Below are 16,781 nucleotides of genomic sequence, written 5' to 3'. Positions count from 1 at the left end.
ACACTGTATATATATAATATATGGGGCACACACAGCCCTCCTGTATACTGTATATATAATATATGGCAGCACACACAGCCCTGCTGTATACTGTATATATAATATATGGGGCACACACAGCCCTCCTGTATACTGTATATATAATATATGGGGCACACACAGCCCTCCTGTATACTGTATATATAATATATGGGGCACACACAGCCCTCCTGTATACTGTATATATATAATATAAGGGGCACACACAGCCCTCCTGTATACTGTATATATATTATAGGGGGCACACACAGCCCTCCTGTATACTGTATATATAATATATGGGGCAAACACAGCCCTCCTGTATACTGTATATATAATATATGGGGCACATACAGCCCTCCTGTATACTGTATATATATAATATATGGGGCACACACAGCCCTCCTGTATACTGTATATATAATATATGGGGCACACACAGCCCTCCTGTATACTGTATATATAATATATGGGGCAAACACAGCCCTCCTGTATACTGTATATATAATATATGGGGCACATACAGCCCTCCTGTATACTGTATATATATTATAGGGGGCACACACAGCCCTCCTGTATACTGTATATATAATATATGGGGCACACACAGCCCTCCTGTATACTGTATATATAATATATGGGGCAAACACAGCCCTCCTGTATACTGTATATATAATATATGGGGCACATACAGCCCTCCTGTATACTGTATATATATTATAGGGGGCACACACAGCCCTCCTGTATACTGTATATATATTATAGGGGGCACACACAGCCCTCCTGTATACTGTATATATAATATATGGGGCAAACACAGCCCTCCTGTATACTGTATATATAATATATGGGGCACATACAGCCCTCCTGTATACTGTATATATATAATATATGGGGCACACACAGCCCTCCTGTATACTGTATATATAATATATGGGGCACACACAGCCCTCCTGTATACTGTATATATATATAATATATGGGGCACACACAGCCCTCCTGTATACTGTATATATATGATATATGAGGCACACACAGCCCTCCTGTATACTGTATATATAATATATGGTGCACACATAGCCCTCCTGTATACTGTATATATAATATATGGGGCACACACAGCCCTCCTGTATACTGTATATATAATATATGGGGCACACACAGCCCTCCTGTATACTGTATATATAATATATGGGGAACACACAGCCCTCCTGTATACTGTATATATATTATAGGGGGCACACACAGCCCTCCTGTATACTGTATATATAATATATGGAGCACACACAGCCCTCCTGTATACATAATATATGGGGCACACACAGCCCTCCTGTATACTGTATATATAATATATGGGGCACACACAGCCCTCCTGTATACTGTATATATAATATATGGCAGCACACACAGCCCTCCTGTATACGGTATATATAATATATGGCAGCACACACAGCCCTCCTGTATACTGTATATATAATATATGGCAGCACACACAGCCCTCCTGTATACTGTATATATAATATATGGGGCACACACAGCCCTCCTGTATACTGTATATATATAATATAGGGGGCACACACAGCCCTCCTGTATACTGTATATATAATATATGGGGCACACACAGCCCTCCTGTATACTGTATATATAATATATGGCAGCACACACAGCCCTCCTGTATACTGTATATATAATATATGGGAGCACACACTGCCCTCCTGTATACTGTATATATAATATATGGGGCACACACTGCCCTCCTGTATACTGTATATATAATATATGGGGCACACACAGCCCTCCTGTATACTGTATATATAATATATGGGGCACACACAGCCCTCCTGTATACTGTATATATAATATATGGGGCACACACAGCCCTCCTGTATACTGTATATATAATATATGGCAGCACACACAGCCCTGCTGTATACTGTATATATAATATATGGGGCACACACAGCCCTCCTGTATACTGTATATATAATATATGGGGCACACACAGCCCTCCTGTATACTGTATATATAATATATGGGGCACACACAGCCCTCCTGTATACTGTATATATATAATATAAGGGGCACACACAGCCCTCCTGTATACTGTATATATAATATATGGGGCACACACAGCCCTCCTGTATACTGTATATATAATATATGGGAGCACACACAGCCCTCCTGTATACTGTATATATATTATAGGGGGCACACACAGCCCTCCTGTATACTGTATATATAATATATGGGGCACACACAGCCCTCCTGTATACTGTATATATAATATATGGCAGCACACACAGCCCTCCTGTATACTGTATATATAATATATGGCAGCACACACAGCCCTGCTGTATGCTGTATATATAGTATATGGCAGCACACACAGCCCTCCTGTATACTGTATATATATAATATATGGGGGCACACACTGCCCTCCTGTATACTGTATATATAATATAGGGGGCACACACAGCCCTCCTGTATACTGTATATATAATATATGGGGCACACACAGCCCTCCTGTACACTGTATATATATAATATAGGGGGCAGACACAGCCCTCCTGTATACTGTATATATATTATAGGGGGCACACACAGCCCTCCTGTATACTGTATATATATTATAGGGGGCACACACAGCCCTCCTGTATACTGTATATGTAGCACCCTGAGGATTCGGCTGCTACAGGGGTATTACACCTCAAGCCAGAGGTGTGGTATTTCACTCCCGGGTAAGGATGGAGTGTGGAACTGAGCTTAGTAGGCTGCATGCACTACATACATCCCATTTCCGGGGGACAGAACTACGGTACTCCCACCAGTATATGTGCAGGTACGACAGCGTCTGTCCCTGGCTGGAGTGGGAGGGGGGTGGAACATCCCAGTAGTGTAGGGGCAGATAAGGGGAGTAGTCTGGGTAAAGCTAGGAGCCCATTGGGTGCTGGTCACCTGGGTTCACACATAGAGGGAGTATATAAGGTGGGCACCATCTTAGGACAGGGTCTCGTAGTAGGGGAGTGGAGTGCAGAGGAGCTCAGCCAGGAGGGCTGACAGGGAGCTGTGGCTCCGGCTGGGCCCAGCTCCAGAGCAAGGCCTGCAGAGAGAGAGAGAGGAGTAAGAAGGACCCAGAGAGAAAGACAGAGGGAACCCCAAGAACCCAGAATCAGACCAGAAAGGGTGAAGGGTTGGCGGACACGGGTACCGGAACCCGAACTGGTGGAGGTCACTAATCCTCAGCCAGAAACCGGAGGTCGTGGTCAAGATTTGCCACGACCCTCACCAAATCCACCAGAAAGGCACATCAAGCATAGGGTCAGGGAACCCAGAGGAGGTTTGACCACCAAGAGACCCGAGGGAGCCGGCCAAAGGTGGATCCCTGGTGGGAACGGCCAGGAGGAAGAGAGAGAGACAGGGAAGCTCAGGACCACGCTCCGGACTGCCTGGGGGTTGGCCGAATCCAGGACCTGGTGGACGCAGCACGGCTCGGGTGGTCACTCAAGGCCAGAGTGACTGAGAGAACACCTGTGAGTAAAAACCCTGAAACTGCACCTCAAGTCTCTGACTCTCCTTTCTACAACATAACTACACCCATCATCTACACCTGCTGCCCTGAGGCCATACCCCTCCCGTTGGGGGTTATACCATCACTGCTGCACATATACCACCGGCCTCAGCGGACTGCTCTGCAGCGGCGGCTTCAAAGCCGCACTCAACGGGTGGCGTAGTCGATCAAATTAACATCTACTGCCATAGACTGCCACTTAGTTTGACACCCTGGGCACGGACCGGGTCACCGCCACAAGGACTACTACCCCCATCGAGATCCGGCTCCGGGTATCCCTTGCACACGGCCCAGGGGGCGCGTCAACTTTTGGCGTAGTCGGCAGGATTTCGTGCCCGCAACCACCGGGTACTGCGTGCCTGAAAAAGAGACTTTTAAAACTTACCATCCGTGAGGTTTTCCCGCCATCGGTGAAGATTCCCGCCATCCGGCGCCATCTTCAGCCTTCTTCCCGCAATCGGTGAAGATTCCCGCCATCCACGGAGTTTCCCGCCACTGGGAGAAGATTCCCGCCATTTCAGAAGACTTCCCGCCCTGGCAGAGCGGACGCCATTATGGGCGTGCCAGAGGGTGGCAAGAGGCCACCTCCCATCGTGGGCCAGGTCCAAGAATGGCGCCAAAAGCGGAAACCGCCCCCACCAGCAGAGACTGTGATGCTTGAGATGTCCATCAGCGTGAGGGGACTGCCCCTGGAACTGACAATCACGAAGTTGCCCCGGGACCACCCTCAGTGTGGGCGGACCAAGAACAAAAGAGAGAAGATGGGTGCAGCCTGGAGGAGTCTGGAGAGGAGTCCGGAGAAGTCGCACCCGGAGATGGAGGGAGAGGCAGGCAGCACCGACCCTGTGGTCAGGAGCCTGCTGCAAGCAACCACCCCACTAGGCCTGGTGGAGATCCTGGCACAGCTCCCCCGAGACCGGGAGTGTGCGCAGACCGAGCTGGAGCGCCTCGCACGGAGGATGGCTCAGGTGCAGCGAGAAACGCTGACGGAGTGGAGCAGAGAGATGGCCCTGCAGGCTGGAACCCGCCAACGGAGCACGCCACCCGAGACGAGGAGTCAGACCGCCTCTGAGGATGGTGCAGGAGGAATCAAGGCCGGAGACGACGCCGAGGAAGGAGCTAAAGAAACGGAGGCAGGTAAAGGGGACGTCACTACCCCGAGCCGAGAAGCCGTGAGCCTGCCCCAGCTCCCCGTCGCAGAGCCCGAAATTTCCCCTGCCGTGCCCGTCGTTGCACCGTCACCGCTCCCGACTAGGCCTCAAACAGAAGCCGCGGCCACGCCCCCTGTGACGTCACGCGCCTCAACCCTGAGCGCGGCCAAGCAGGAGACGCCACCGGCCTGGTCGCAAGGCCGAGTGCCCCCGGGCGCCGCAGTACCAACAGCGCCCTCTACCTCCACTGAGCCACCGGCCTGGTCGCAAGGTCAAGTAACCCCGGGCGCCGCCGTCTTCACGGTGCCCTTTACGTTCAGGGTGCCCCAAGCCTGGTCGCAAGGCCTGGTAAACCTGGGCGCCGCTACCACCACCGCGCCCTCAACCTCCACAGTGCCGCACCTGGGTGAAGACTTGTTCGCCCAACACACTTGCCCGGATGGGCAGCCCTTGGAGTGGCCACCGGAGTACTACCATCCCCGACTCCGGAAGGAAAGGCCCCTGGATGAGCCCCTGATCCCGGCTCGGGCGCCCGCCAAGATCACCCCACTCTCGTTGGAGGAAGCGCAGTTTGCGTGGGACCCCACTGGAGGAGACCTCATCGGGTTCACTCAAGAGACCCGGGTGGCTGCAGCTGAGCGTGCGGAGTGCTGCCGGCAGCAATTAGAGGTTTTCGACCGGGAACGACGAGAGAGACGGGTCCGCGAGGAGCGGCTGCAAGTAAAGAGTGCAGAACAAAAGAGCCGGACCCGAAGGAACCCCCGTGCAGCCCACGGTCCCCGTGCCACCGGGACTGTAATTAAATTCCAACTGCAGCACGGTTGGGGCTTCATCAGAGATCATCACACCCCCGGCGACGTCTTCGTGACCAGAAGAGATGTCGAGTCCCACCTACCGGAGGGACACAGAGGTCGTGACCTTTACCTGGGTGATGAGGTCACCTTTACCCGGCACCAATGTGCCAAAGGACCCTATGCCCTTCATGTACACTGGCTGACAGAGGAAGAGCTGAGGTGTCAGGAGGAGCAAGAGGACCCGGACGGGTCTGAAGGGTACACGGAGGAAGTATTAGGAGGACGCCGCTACTAAAGTACGGTAAATGGAACTGTAAAATAGTTACCCGTCAGGGTACAGGAACTGTTACCATTATAGTCCCCGTTGGGACCAGCAAATTAAACTGTTACTCGTATGTCCCTTAATCCCACTGGCCGAGGACTGAGAGCGGTCATTCTTTCCTCATCCCACTGGCCGAGGACTGAGAGCGGCCACCTCCCCTTCTATATAGTTGCGCTTTCTAAAGCGCCCCCTACTGGTTTTATAAGGAACTGTGTTTTTTCCAGAAGAGACTGTTGCACTTTACCCGGTCACAAGTTGCACCGTGGCCGGAGGAACAAGAATGTTTATAATGAAAAGTTTTATATGAAGAGTTTTATGCTGCTGATAATATATATAGTGTTTTATATGTTTATGATGTTTTGAAAAAAAAAGAATTGTATGTTTTTGGATATTTTATTCTTTTACAGCCCGAGGACGTGCTGTGATTTACCAGGGGGGAATGTAGCACCCTGAGGATTCAGCTGCTACAGGGGTATTACACCTCAAGCCAGAGGTGTGGTATTCCACTCCCGGGTAAGGATGGAGTGTGGAACTGAGCTTAGTAGGCTGCATGCACTACATACATCCCATTTCCGGGGGACAGAACTACGGTACTCCCACCAGTATATGTGCAGGTACGACAGCGTCTGTCCCTGGCTGGAGTGGGAGGGGGGTGGAACATCCCAGTAGTGTAGGGGCAGATAGGGGGAGTAGTCTGGGTAAAGCTAGGAGCCCATTGGGTGCTGGTCACCTGGGTTCACACATAGAGGGAGTATATAAGGTGGGCACCATCTTAGGACAGGGTCTCGTAGTAGGGGAGTGGAGTGCAGAGGAGCTCAGCCAGGAGGGCTGACAGGGAGCTGTGGCTCCGGCTGGGCCCAGCTCCAGAGCAAGGCCTGCAGAGAGAGAGAGAGGAGTAAGAAGGACCCAGAGAGAAAGACAGAGGGAACCCCAAGAACCCAGAATCAGACCAGAAAGGGTGAAGGGTTGGTGGACACGGGTACCGGAACCCGAACTGGTGGAGGCCACTAATCCTCAGCCAGAAACCGGAGGTCGTGGTCAAGATTTGCCACGACCCTCACCAAATCCACCAGAAAGGCACACCAAGCATAGGGTCAGGGAACCCAGAGGAGGTTTGACCACTAAGAGACCCGAGGGAGCCGGCCAAAGGTGGATCCCTGGTGGGAACGGCCAGGAGGAAGAGAGAGAGACAGGGAAGCTCAGGACCACGCTCCGGACTGCCTGGGGGTTGGCCGAGTCCAGGACCTGGTGGACGCAGCACGGCTCGGGTGGTCACTCAAGGCCAGAGTGACTGAGAGAACACCTGTGAGTAAAAACCCTGAAACTGCACCTCAAGTCTCTGACTCTCCTTTCTACAACATAACTACACCCATCATCTACACCTGCTGCCCTGAGGCCATACCCCTCCCGTTGGGGGTTATACCATCACTGCTGCACATATACCACCGGCCTCAGCGGACTGCTCTGCAGCGGCGGCTTCAAAGCCGCACTCAACGGGTGGCGTAGTCGATCAAATTAACATCTACTGCCATAGACTGCCACTTAGTTTGACACCCTGGGCACGGACCAGGTCACCGCCACAAGGACTACTACCCCCATCGAGATCCGGCTCCGGGTATCCCTTGCACACGGCCCAGGGGACGCGTCATATATATAATATATGGGGCACACACAGTCCTCCTGTGTACTGTATATATATTATAGGGGGCACACACAGCCCTCCTGTATACTGTATATATATTATAGGGGGCACACACAGCCCTCCTGTATACTGTATATATAATATATGGGGCACACACAGCCCTCCTGTATACTGTATATATAATATATGGGGGCACACACAGCCCTCCTGTATACTGTATATATATATATAATATATGGGGCACACACAGCCCTCCTGTATACTGTATATATAATATATGGGGCACACACAGCCCTCCTGTATACTGTATATATAATATATGGGGGCACACACAGCCCTCCTGTATACTGTATATATAATATATGGGGCACACACAGCCCTCCTGTATACTGTATATATAATATATGGGGGCACACACAGCCCTCCTGTATACTGTATATATAATATATGGAGCACACACAGCCCTCCTGTATACTGTATATATAATATATGGGGCACACACAGCCCTCCTGTATACTGTATATATATAATATATGGCAGCACACACAGCCCTCCTGTATACTGTATATATATAATATATGGGGCACACACTGCCCTCCTGTATACTGTATATATAATATATGGGGGCACGCACAGCCCTCCTGTATACTGTATACATAATATATGGCAGCACACACAGCCCTCCTGTATACTGTATATATATAATATATGGGGCACACACAGCCCTCCTGTATACTGTATATATAATATATGGAGCACACACAGCCCTCCTGTATACTGTATATATAATATATGGCAGCACACACAGCCCTCCTGTATCTGTATATATATAATATATGGGGGCACACACAGCCCTCCTGTATACTGTATATATATAATATATGGCAGCACACACAGCCCTCCTGTATACTGTATATATATAATATATGGCAGCACACACAGCCCTCCTGTATACTGTATATATATAATATATGGGGCACACACAGCCCTCCTGTATACTGTATATATAATATATGGGGCACACACAGCCCTCCTGTATACTGTATATATAATATATGGCAGCACACACAGCCCTCCTGTATCTGTATATATATAATATATGGGGGCACACACAGCCCTCCTGTATACTGTATATATATAATATATGGCAGCACACACAGCCCTCCTGTATACTGTATATATATAATATATGGCAGCACACACAGCCCTCCTGTATACTGTATATATATAATATATGGCAGCACACACAGCCCTCCTGTATACTGTAAATATAATATATGGGGCACACACAGCCCTCCCGTATACTGTATATATATAATATATGGGGCACACACAGTCCTCCTGTATACTGTATATATAATATATGGGGGCACACACAGCCCTCCTGTATACTGTATATATATAATATATGGCAGCACACACAGCCCTCCTGTATACTGTATATATAATATATGGGGCACACACAGCCCTCCTGTATACTGTATATATATAATATATGGGGCACACACAGTCCTCCTGTATACTGTATATATAATATATGGGGGCACACACAGCCCTCCTGTATACTGTATATATATAATATATGGCAGCACACACAGCCCTCCTGTATACTGTATATATATAATATATGGGGCACACACAGTCCTCCTGTAAACTGTATATATAATATATGGGGGCACACACAGTCCTCCTGTATACTGTATATATATAATATATGGCAGCACACACAGTCCTCCTGTATACTGTATATATAATATATGGGGGCACACACAGCCCTCCTGTATACTGTATATATAATATAGGGGGCACACACAGTCCTCCTGTATACTGTATATATAATATATGGGGGCACACACAGCCCTCCTGTATACTGTATATATAATATATGGGGCACACACAGCCCTCCTGTATACTGCATATATATAATATATGGGGGCACACACAGCCCTCCTGTATACTGTATATATAATATAGGGGGCACACACAGTCCTCCTGTATACTGTATATATAATATATGGCAGCACACACAGTCCTCCTGTATACTGTATATATAATATATGGGGGCACACACAGCCCTCCTGTATACTGTATATATAATATATGGGGGCACACACAGCCCTCCTGTATACTGTATATATATAATATATGGGGCACACACAGCCCTCCTGTATACTGCATATATATAATATATGGGGGCACACACAGCCCTCCTGTATACTGTATATATAATATAGGGGGCACACACAGTCCTCCTGTATACTGTATATATAATATAGGGGGCACACACAGTCCTCCTGTATACTGTATATATAATATATGGGGGCACACACAGCCCTCCTGTATACTGTATATATAATATATGGGGGCACACACAGCCCTCCTGTATACTGTATATATAATATATGGGAGCACACACAGCCCTCCTGTATACTGTATATATAATATACGGGGCACACACAGTCCTCCTGTATACTGTATATATAATATATGGGGCACACACAGCCCTCCTGTATACTGTATATATAATATATGGGGCACACACAGCCCTCCTGTATACTGTATATATAATATATGGGGGCACACACAGCCCTCCTGTATACTGTATATATAATATAAGGGGCACACACTGCCCTCCTGTATACTGTATATATAATATATGGGGCACACACAGCCCTCCTGTATACTGTATATATAATATATGGGGGCACACACTGCCCTCCTGTATACTGTATATATAATATAGGGGGCACACACAGCCCTCCTGTATACTGTATATATATTATAGGGGGCACACACAGCCCTCCTGTATACTGTATATATAATATATGGGGCACACACAGCCCTTCTGTATACTGTATATATAATATATGGGAGCACACACTGCCCTCCTGTATACTGTATATATAATATAGGGGGCAAACACAGCCCTCCTGTATACTGTATATATAATATATGGCAGCACACACTGCCCTCCTGTATACTGTATATATAATATAGGGGGCACACACAGCCCTCCTGTATACTGTATATATAATATATGGGGGCACACACTGCCCTCCTGTATACTGTATATATAATATATGGGAGCACACACTGCCCTCCTGTATACTGTATATATAATATATGGGGCAAACACAGCCCTCCTGTATACTGTATATATAATATATGGGAGCACACACTGCCCTCCTGTATACTGTATATATAATATATGGGGCAAACACTGCCCTCCTGTATACTGTATATATAATATAGGGGGCACACACAGCCCTCCTGTATACTGTATATATAATATAGGGGGCACACACAGCCCTCCTGTATACTGTATATATATTATAGGGGGCACACACAGCCTTCCTGTATACTGTATATATAATATATGGGGCACACACAGCCCTCCTGTATACTGTATATATAATATATGGGGCACACACAGCCCTCCTGTATACTGTATATATAATATATGGGAGCACACACAGCCCTCCTGTATACTGTATATATATTATAGGGGGCACACACAGCCCTCCTGTATACTGTATATATAATATATGGGAGCACACACAGCCCTCCTGTATACTGTATATATATTATAGGGGGCACACACAGCCCTCCTGTATACTGTATATATAATATATGGGGCACACACAGCCCTCCTGTATACTGTATATATAATATATGGGGCACACACAGCCCTCCTGTATACTGAATATATATAATATATGGCAGCACACACAGCCCTCCTGTATACTGTATATATAATATATGGCAGCACACACAGCCCTCCTGTATACTGTATATATATAATATATGGCAGCACACACAGCCCTCCTGTATACTGTATATATATATGGCAGCACACACAGCCCTCCTGTATACTGTATATATATATAATATATGGGGCACACACAGCCCTCCTGTATACTGTATATATATATAATATATGGGGCACACACAGCCCTCCTGTATACTGTATATATATATGGCAGCACACACAGCCCTCCTGTATACTGTATATATATAATATATGGCAGCACACACAGCCCTCCTGTAAACTGTATATATATATGGCAGCACACACAGCCCTCCTGTATACTGTATATATATAATATATGGAGCACACACAGCCCTCCTGTATACTGTATATATAATATATGGGGGCACACACTGCCCTCCTGTATACTGTATATATAATATATGGGGCACACACTGCCCTCCTGTATACTGTATATATAATATATGGGAGCACACACAGCCCTCCTGTATACTGTATATATAATAAATGGAGCACACACAGCCCTCCTGTATACTGTATATATAATATATGGGGCACACACAGTCCTCCTGTATACTGTATATATAATATATGGGGCACACACAGCCCTCCTGTATACTGTATATATAATATATGGGGCACACACAGCCCTCCTGTATACTGTATATATAATATATGGGGCACACACAGCCCTCCTGTATACTGTATATATAATATATGGGGCACACACAGCCCTCCTGTATACTGTATATATAATATATGGGGGCACACACAGCCCTCCTGTATACTGTATATATAATATATGGGGCACACACAGCCCTCCTGTATACTGTATATATAATATATGGGAGCACACACAGCCCTCCTGTATACTGTATATATAATAAATGGAGCACACACAGCCCTCCTGTATACTGTATATATAATATATGGGGCACACACAGCCCTCCTGTATACTGTATATATAATATATGGGGCACACACAGCCCTCCTGTATACTGTATATATAATATATGGGGCACACACAGTCCTCCTGTATACTGTATATATAATATATGGGGGCACACACAGCCCTCCTGTATACTGTATATATAATATATGGGGCACACACAGCCCTCCTGTATACTGTATATATATTATAGGGGGCACACACAGCCCTCCTGTATACTGTATATATATAATATATGGCAGCACACACAGCCCTCCTGTATACTGTATATATAATATATGGGGGTACACACTGCCCTCCTGTATACTGTATATATAATATATGGGGCACACACAGCCCTCCTGTATACTGTATATATAATATATGGGGCACACACAGCCCTCCTGTATACTGTATATATAATATATGGGAGCACACACAGCCCTCCTGTATACTGTATATATATTATAGGGGGCACACACAGCCCTCCTGTATACTGTATATATAATATATGGAGCACACACAGCCCTCCTGTATACTGTATATATAATATATGGGGCACACACAGCCCTCCTGTATACTGTATATATAATATATGGGGCACACACAGCCCTCCTGTATACTGTATATATAATATACGGGGCACACACAGCCCTCCTGTATACTGTATATATAATATATGGGGCACACACAGCCCTCCTGTATACTGTATATATAATATACGGGGCACACACAGCCCTCCTGTATACTGTATATATAATATATGGGGCACACACAGCCCTCCTGTATACTGTATATATAATATACGGGGCACACACAGCCCTCCTGTATACTGTATATATAATATACGGGGCACACACAGCCCTCCTGTATACTGTATATATAATATATGGGGCACACACAGCCCTCCTGTATACTGTATATATAATATATGGGGCACACACAGCCCTCCTGTATACTGTATATATAATATATGGCAGCACACACAGCCCTCCTGTATACTGTATATATAATATATGGCAGCACACACAGCACTCCTGTATACTGTATATATAGTATATGGCAGCACACACAGCCCTCCTGTATATATATAATATATGGGGGCACACACTGCCCTCCTGTATACTGTATATATAATATATGGCAGCACACACAGCCCTCCTGTATACTGTATATATATAATATATGGGGGCACACACAGCCCTCCTGTATACTGTATATATAATATATGGGGCACACACAGCCCTCCTGTACACTGTATATATATTATATAGGGTGCACACACAGCCCTCCTGTATACTGTATATATATTATAGGGGGCTCACACAGCCCTCCAGTATACTGTATATATATTATAGGGGGCACACACAGCCCTCCTGTATACTGTATATATAATATATGGGGCACACACAGTCCTCCTGTATACTGTATATATATTATAGGGGGCACACACAGCCCTCCTGTATACTGTATATATATTATAGGGGGCACACACAGCCCTCCTGTATACTGTATATATAATATATGGGGCACACACAGCCCTCCTGTATACTGTATATATAATATATGGGGGCACACACAGCCCTCCTGTATACTGTATATATATATATAATATATGGGGCACACACAGCCCTCCTGTATACTGTATATATAATATATGGCAGCACACAGCCCTCCTGTATACTGTATATATAATATATGGGGGCACACACTGCCCTCCTGTATACTGTATATATAATATATGGGGCACACACAGCCCTCCTGTATACTGTATATATAATATATGGGGCACACACAGTCCTCCTGTATACTGTATATATAATATATGGAGGCACACACAGCCCTCCTGTATACTGTATATATATAATATATGGCAGCACACACAGCCCTCCTGTATACTGTATATATAATATATGGGGGTACACACTGCCCTCCTGTATACTGTATATATAATATATGGGCCACACACAGTCCTCCTGTATACTGTATATATAATATATGGGGGCACACACAGCCCTCCTGTATACTGTATATATAATATAGGGGGCACACACAGTCCTCCTGTATACTGTATATATAATATATGGGGGCACACACAGCCCTCCTGTATACTGTATATATAATATATGGGGCACACACAGCCCTCCTGTATACTGTATATATAATATATGGGGCACACACAGCCCTCCTGTATACTGTATATATAATATATGGGGGCACACACAGCCCTCCTGTATACTGTATATATAATATATGGGGCACACACAGCCCTCCTGTATACTGTATATATAATATATGGGGCACACACAGCCCTCCTGTATACTGTATATATAATATATGGGGCACACACAGCCCTCCTGTATACTGTATATATAATATATGGGAGCACACACAGCCCTCCTGTATACTGTATATATATTATAGGGGGCACACACAGCCCTCCTGTATACTGTATATATAATATATGGCAGCACACACAGCCCTCCTGTATACTGTATATATAATATATGGGGCACACACAGCCCTCCTGTATACTGTATATATAATATATGGGGGCACACACAGCCCTCCTGTATACTGTATATATAATATATGGGGCACACACAGCCCTCCTGTATACTGTATATATAATATATGGGGCACACACAGCCCTCCTGTATACTGTATATATAATATATGGGGCACACACAGCCCTCCTGTATACTGTATATATAATATATGGGAGCACACACAGCCCTCCTGTATACTGTATATATATTATAGGGGGCACACACAGCCCTCCTGTATACTGTATATATAATATATGGAGCACACACAGCCCTCCTGTATACTGTATATATAATATATGGCAGCACACACAGCCCTCCTGTATACTGTATATATAATATATGGCAGCACACACAGCACTCCTGTATACTGTATATATAGTATATGGCAGCACACACAGCCCTCCTGTATATATATAATATATGGGGGCACACACTGCCCTCCTGTATACTGTATATATAATATATGGCAGCACACACAGCCCTCCTGTATACTGTATATATAGTATATGGCAGCACACACAGCCCTCCTGTATACTGTATATATATAATATATGGGGGCACACACAGCCCTCCTGTATACTGTATATATAATATATGGGGCACACACAGCCCTCCTGTACACTGTATATATATAATATAGGGGGCACACACAGCCCTCCTGTATACTGTATATATATTATAGGGGGCTCACACAGCCCTCCAGTATACTGTATATATATTATAGGGGGCACACACAGCCCTCCTGTATACTGTATATATAATATATGGGGCACACACAGTCCTCCTGTATACTGTATATATATTATAGGGGGCACACACAGCCCTCCTGTATACTGTATATATATTATAGGGGGCACACACAGCCCTCCTGTATACTGTATATATAATATATGGGGCACACACAGCCCTCCTGTATACTGTATATATAATATATGGGGGCACACACAGCCCTCCTGTATACTGTATATATAATATATGGGGGCACACACAGCCCTCCTGTATACTGTATATATATATATAATATATGGGGCACACACAGCCCTCCTGTATACTGTATATATAATATATGGCAGCACACAGCCCTCCTGTATACTGTATGTATAATACATGGGGCACACACAGCCCTCCTGTATACTGTATGTATAATACATGGGGCACACACAGCCCTCCTGTATACTGTATATATAATATATGGGGCACACACAGCCCTCCTGTATACTGTATATATAATATATGGGAGCACACACAGCCCTCCTGTATACTGTATATATAATATATGGGGCACACACAGTCCTCCTGTATACTGTATATATATTATAGGGGGCACACACAGCCCTCCTGTATACTGTATATATAATATATGGGGCACACACAGCCCTCCTGTATACTGTATATATAATATATGGGGCACACACAGCCCTCCTGTACACTGTATATATATAATATAGGGGGCACACACAGCCCTCCTGTATACTGTATATATATTATAGGGGGCACACACAGCCCTCCAGTATACTGTATATATATTATAGGGGGCACACACAGCCCTCCTGTATACTGTATATATAATATATGGGGCACACACAGCCCTCCTGTATACTGTATATATAATATATGGGGCACACACAGTCCTCCTGTATACTGTATATATATTATAGGGGGCACACACAGCCCTCCTGTATACTGTATATATATTATAGGGGGCACACACAGCCCTCCTGTATACTGTATATATAATATATGGGGCACACACAGCCCTCCTGTATACTGTATATATAATATATGGGGGCACACACAGCCCTCCTGTATACTGTATATATATATATATAATATATGGGGCACACACAGCCCTCCTGTATACTGTATATATATAATATATGGGGCACACACAGCCCTCCTGTATACTGTATATATAATATATGGGAGCACACACAGCCCTCCTGTATACTGTATATATAATATATGGGGCACACACAGCCCTCCTGTATACTGTATATGTAATATATGGGGCACACACAGCCCTCCTGTATACTGTATATA

Source organism: Phyllobates terribilis, unplaced genomic scaffold (assembly GCF_046119375.1).
Source record: "Phyllobates terribilis strain yellow unplaced genomic scaffold, ASM4611937v1 Scaffold_11__3_contigs__length_659146591, whole genome shotgun sequence".
NCBI classification, from domain to species: Eukaryota; Metazoa; Chordata; class Amphibia; order Anura; family Dendrobatidae; genus Phyllobates; species Phyllobates terribilis.
The sequence above is the reverse complement of the archived record's forward strand: the minus strand, read 5'-3'. Positions refer to the sequence as shown.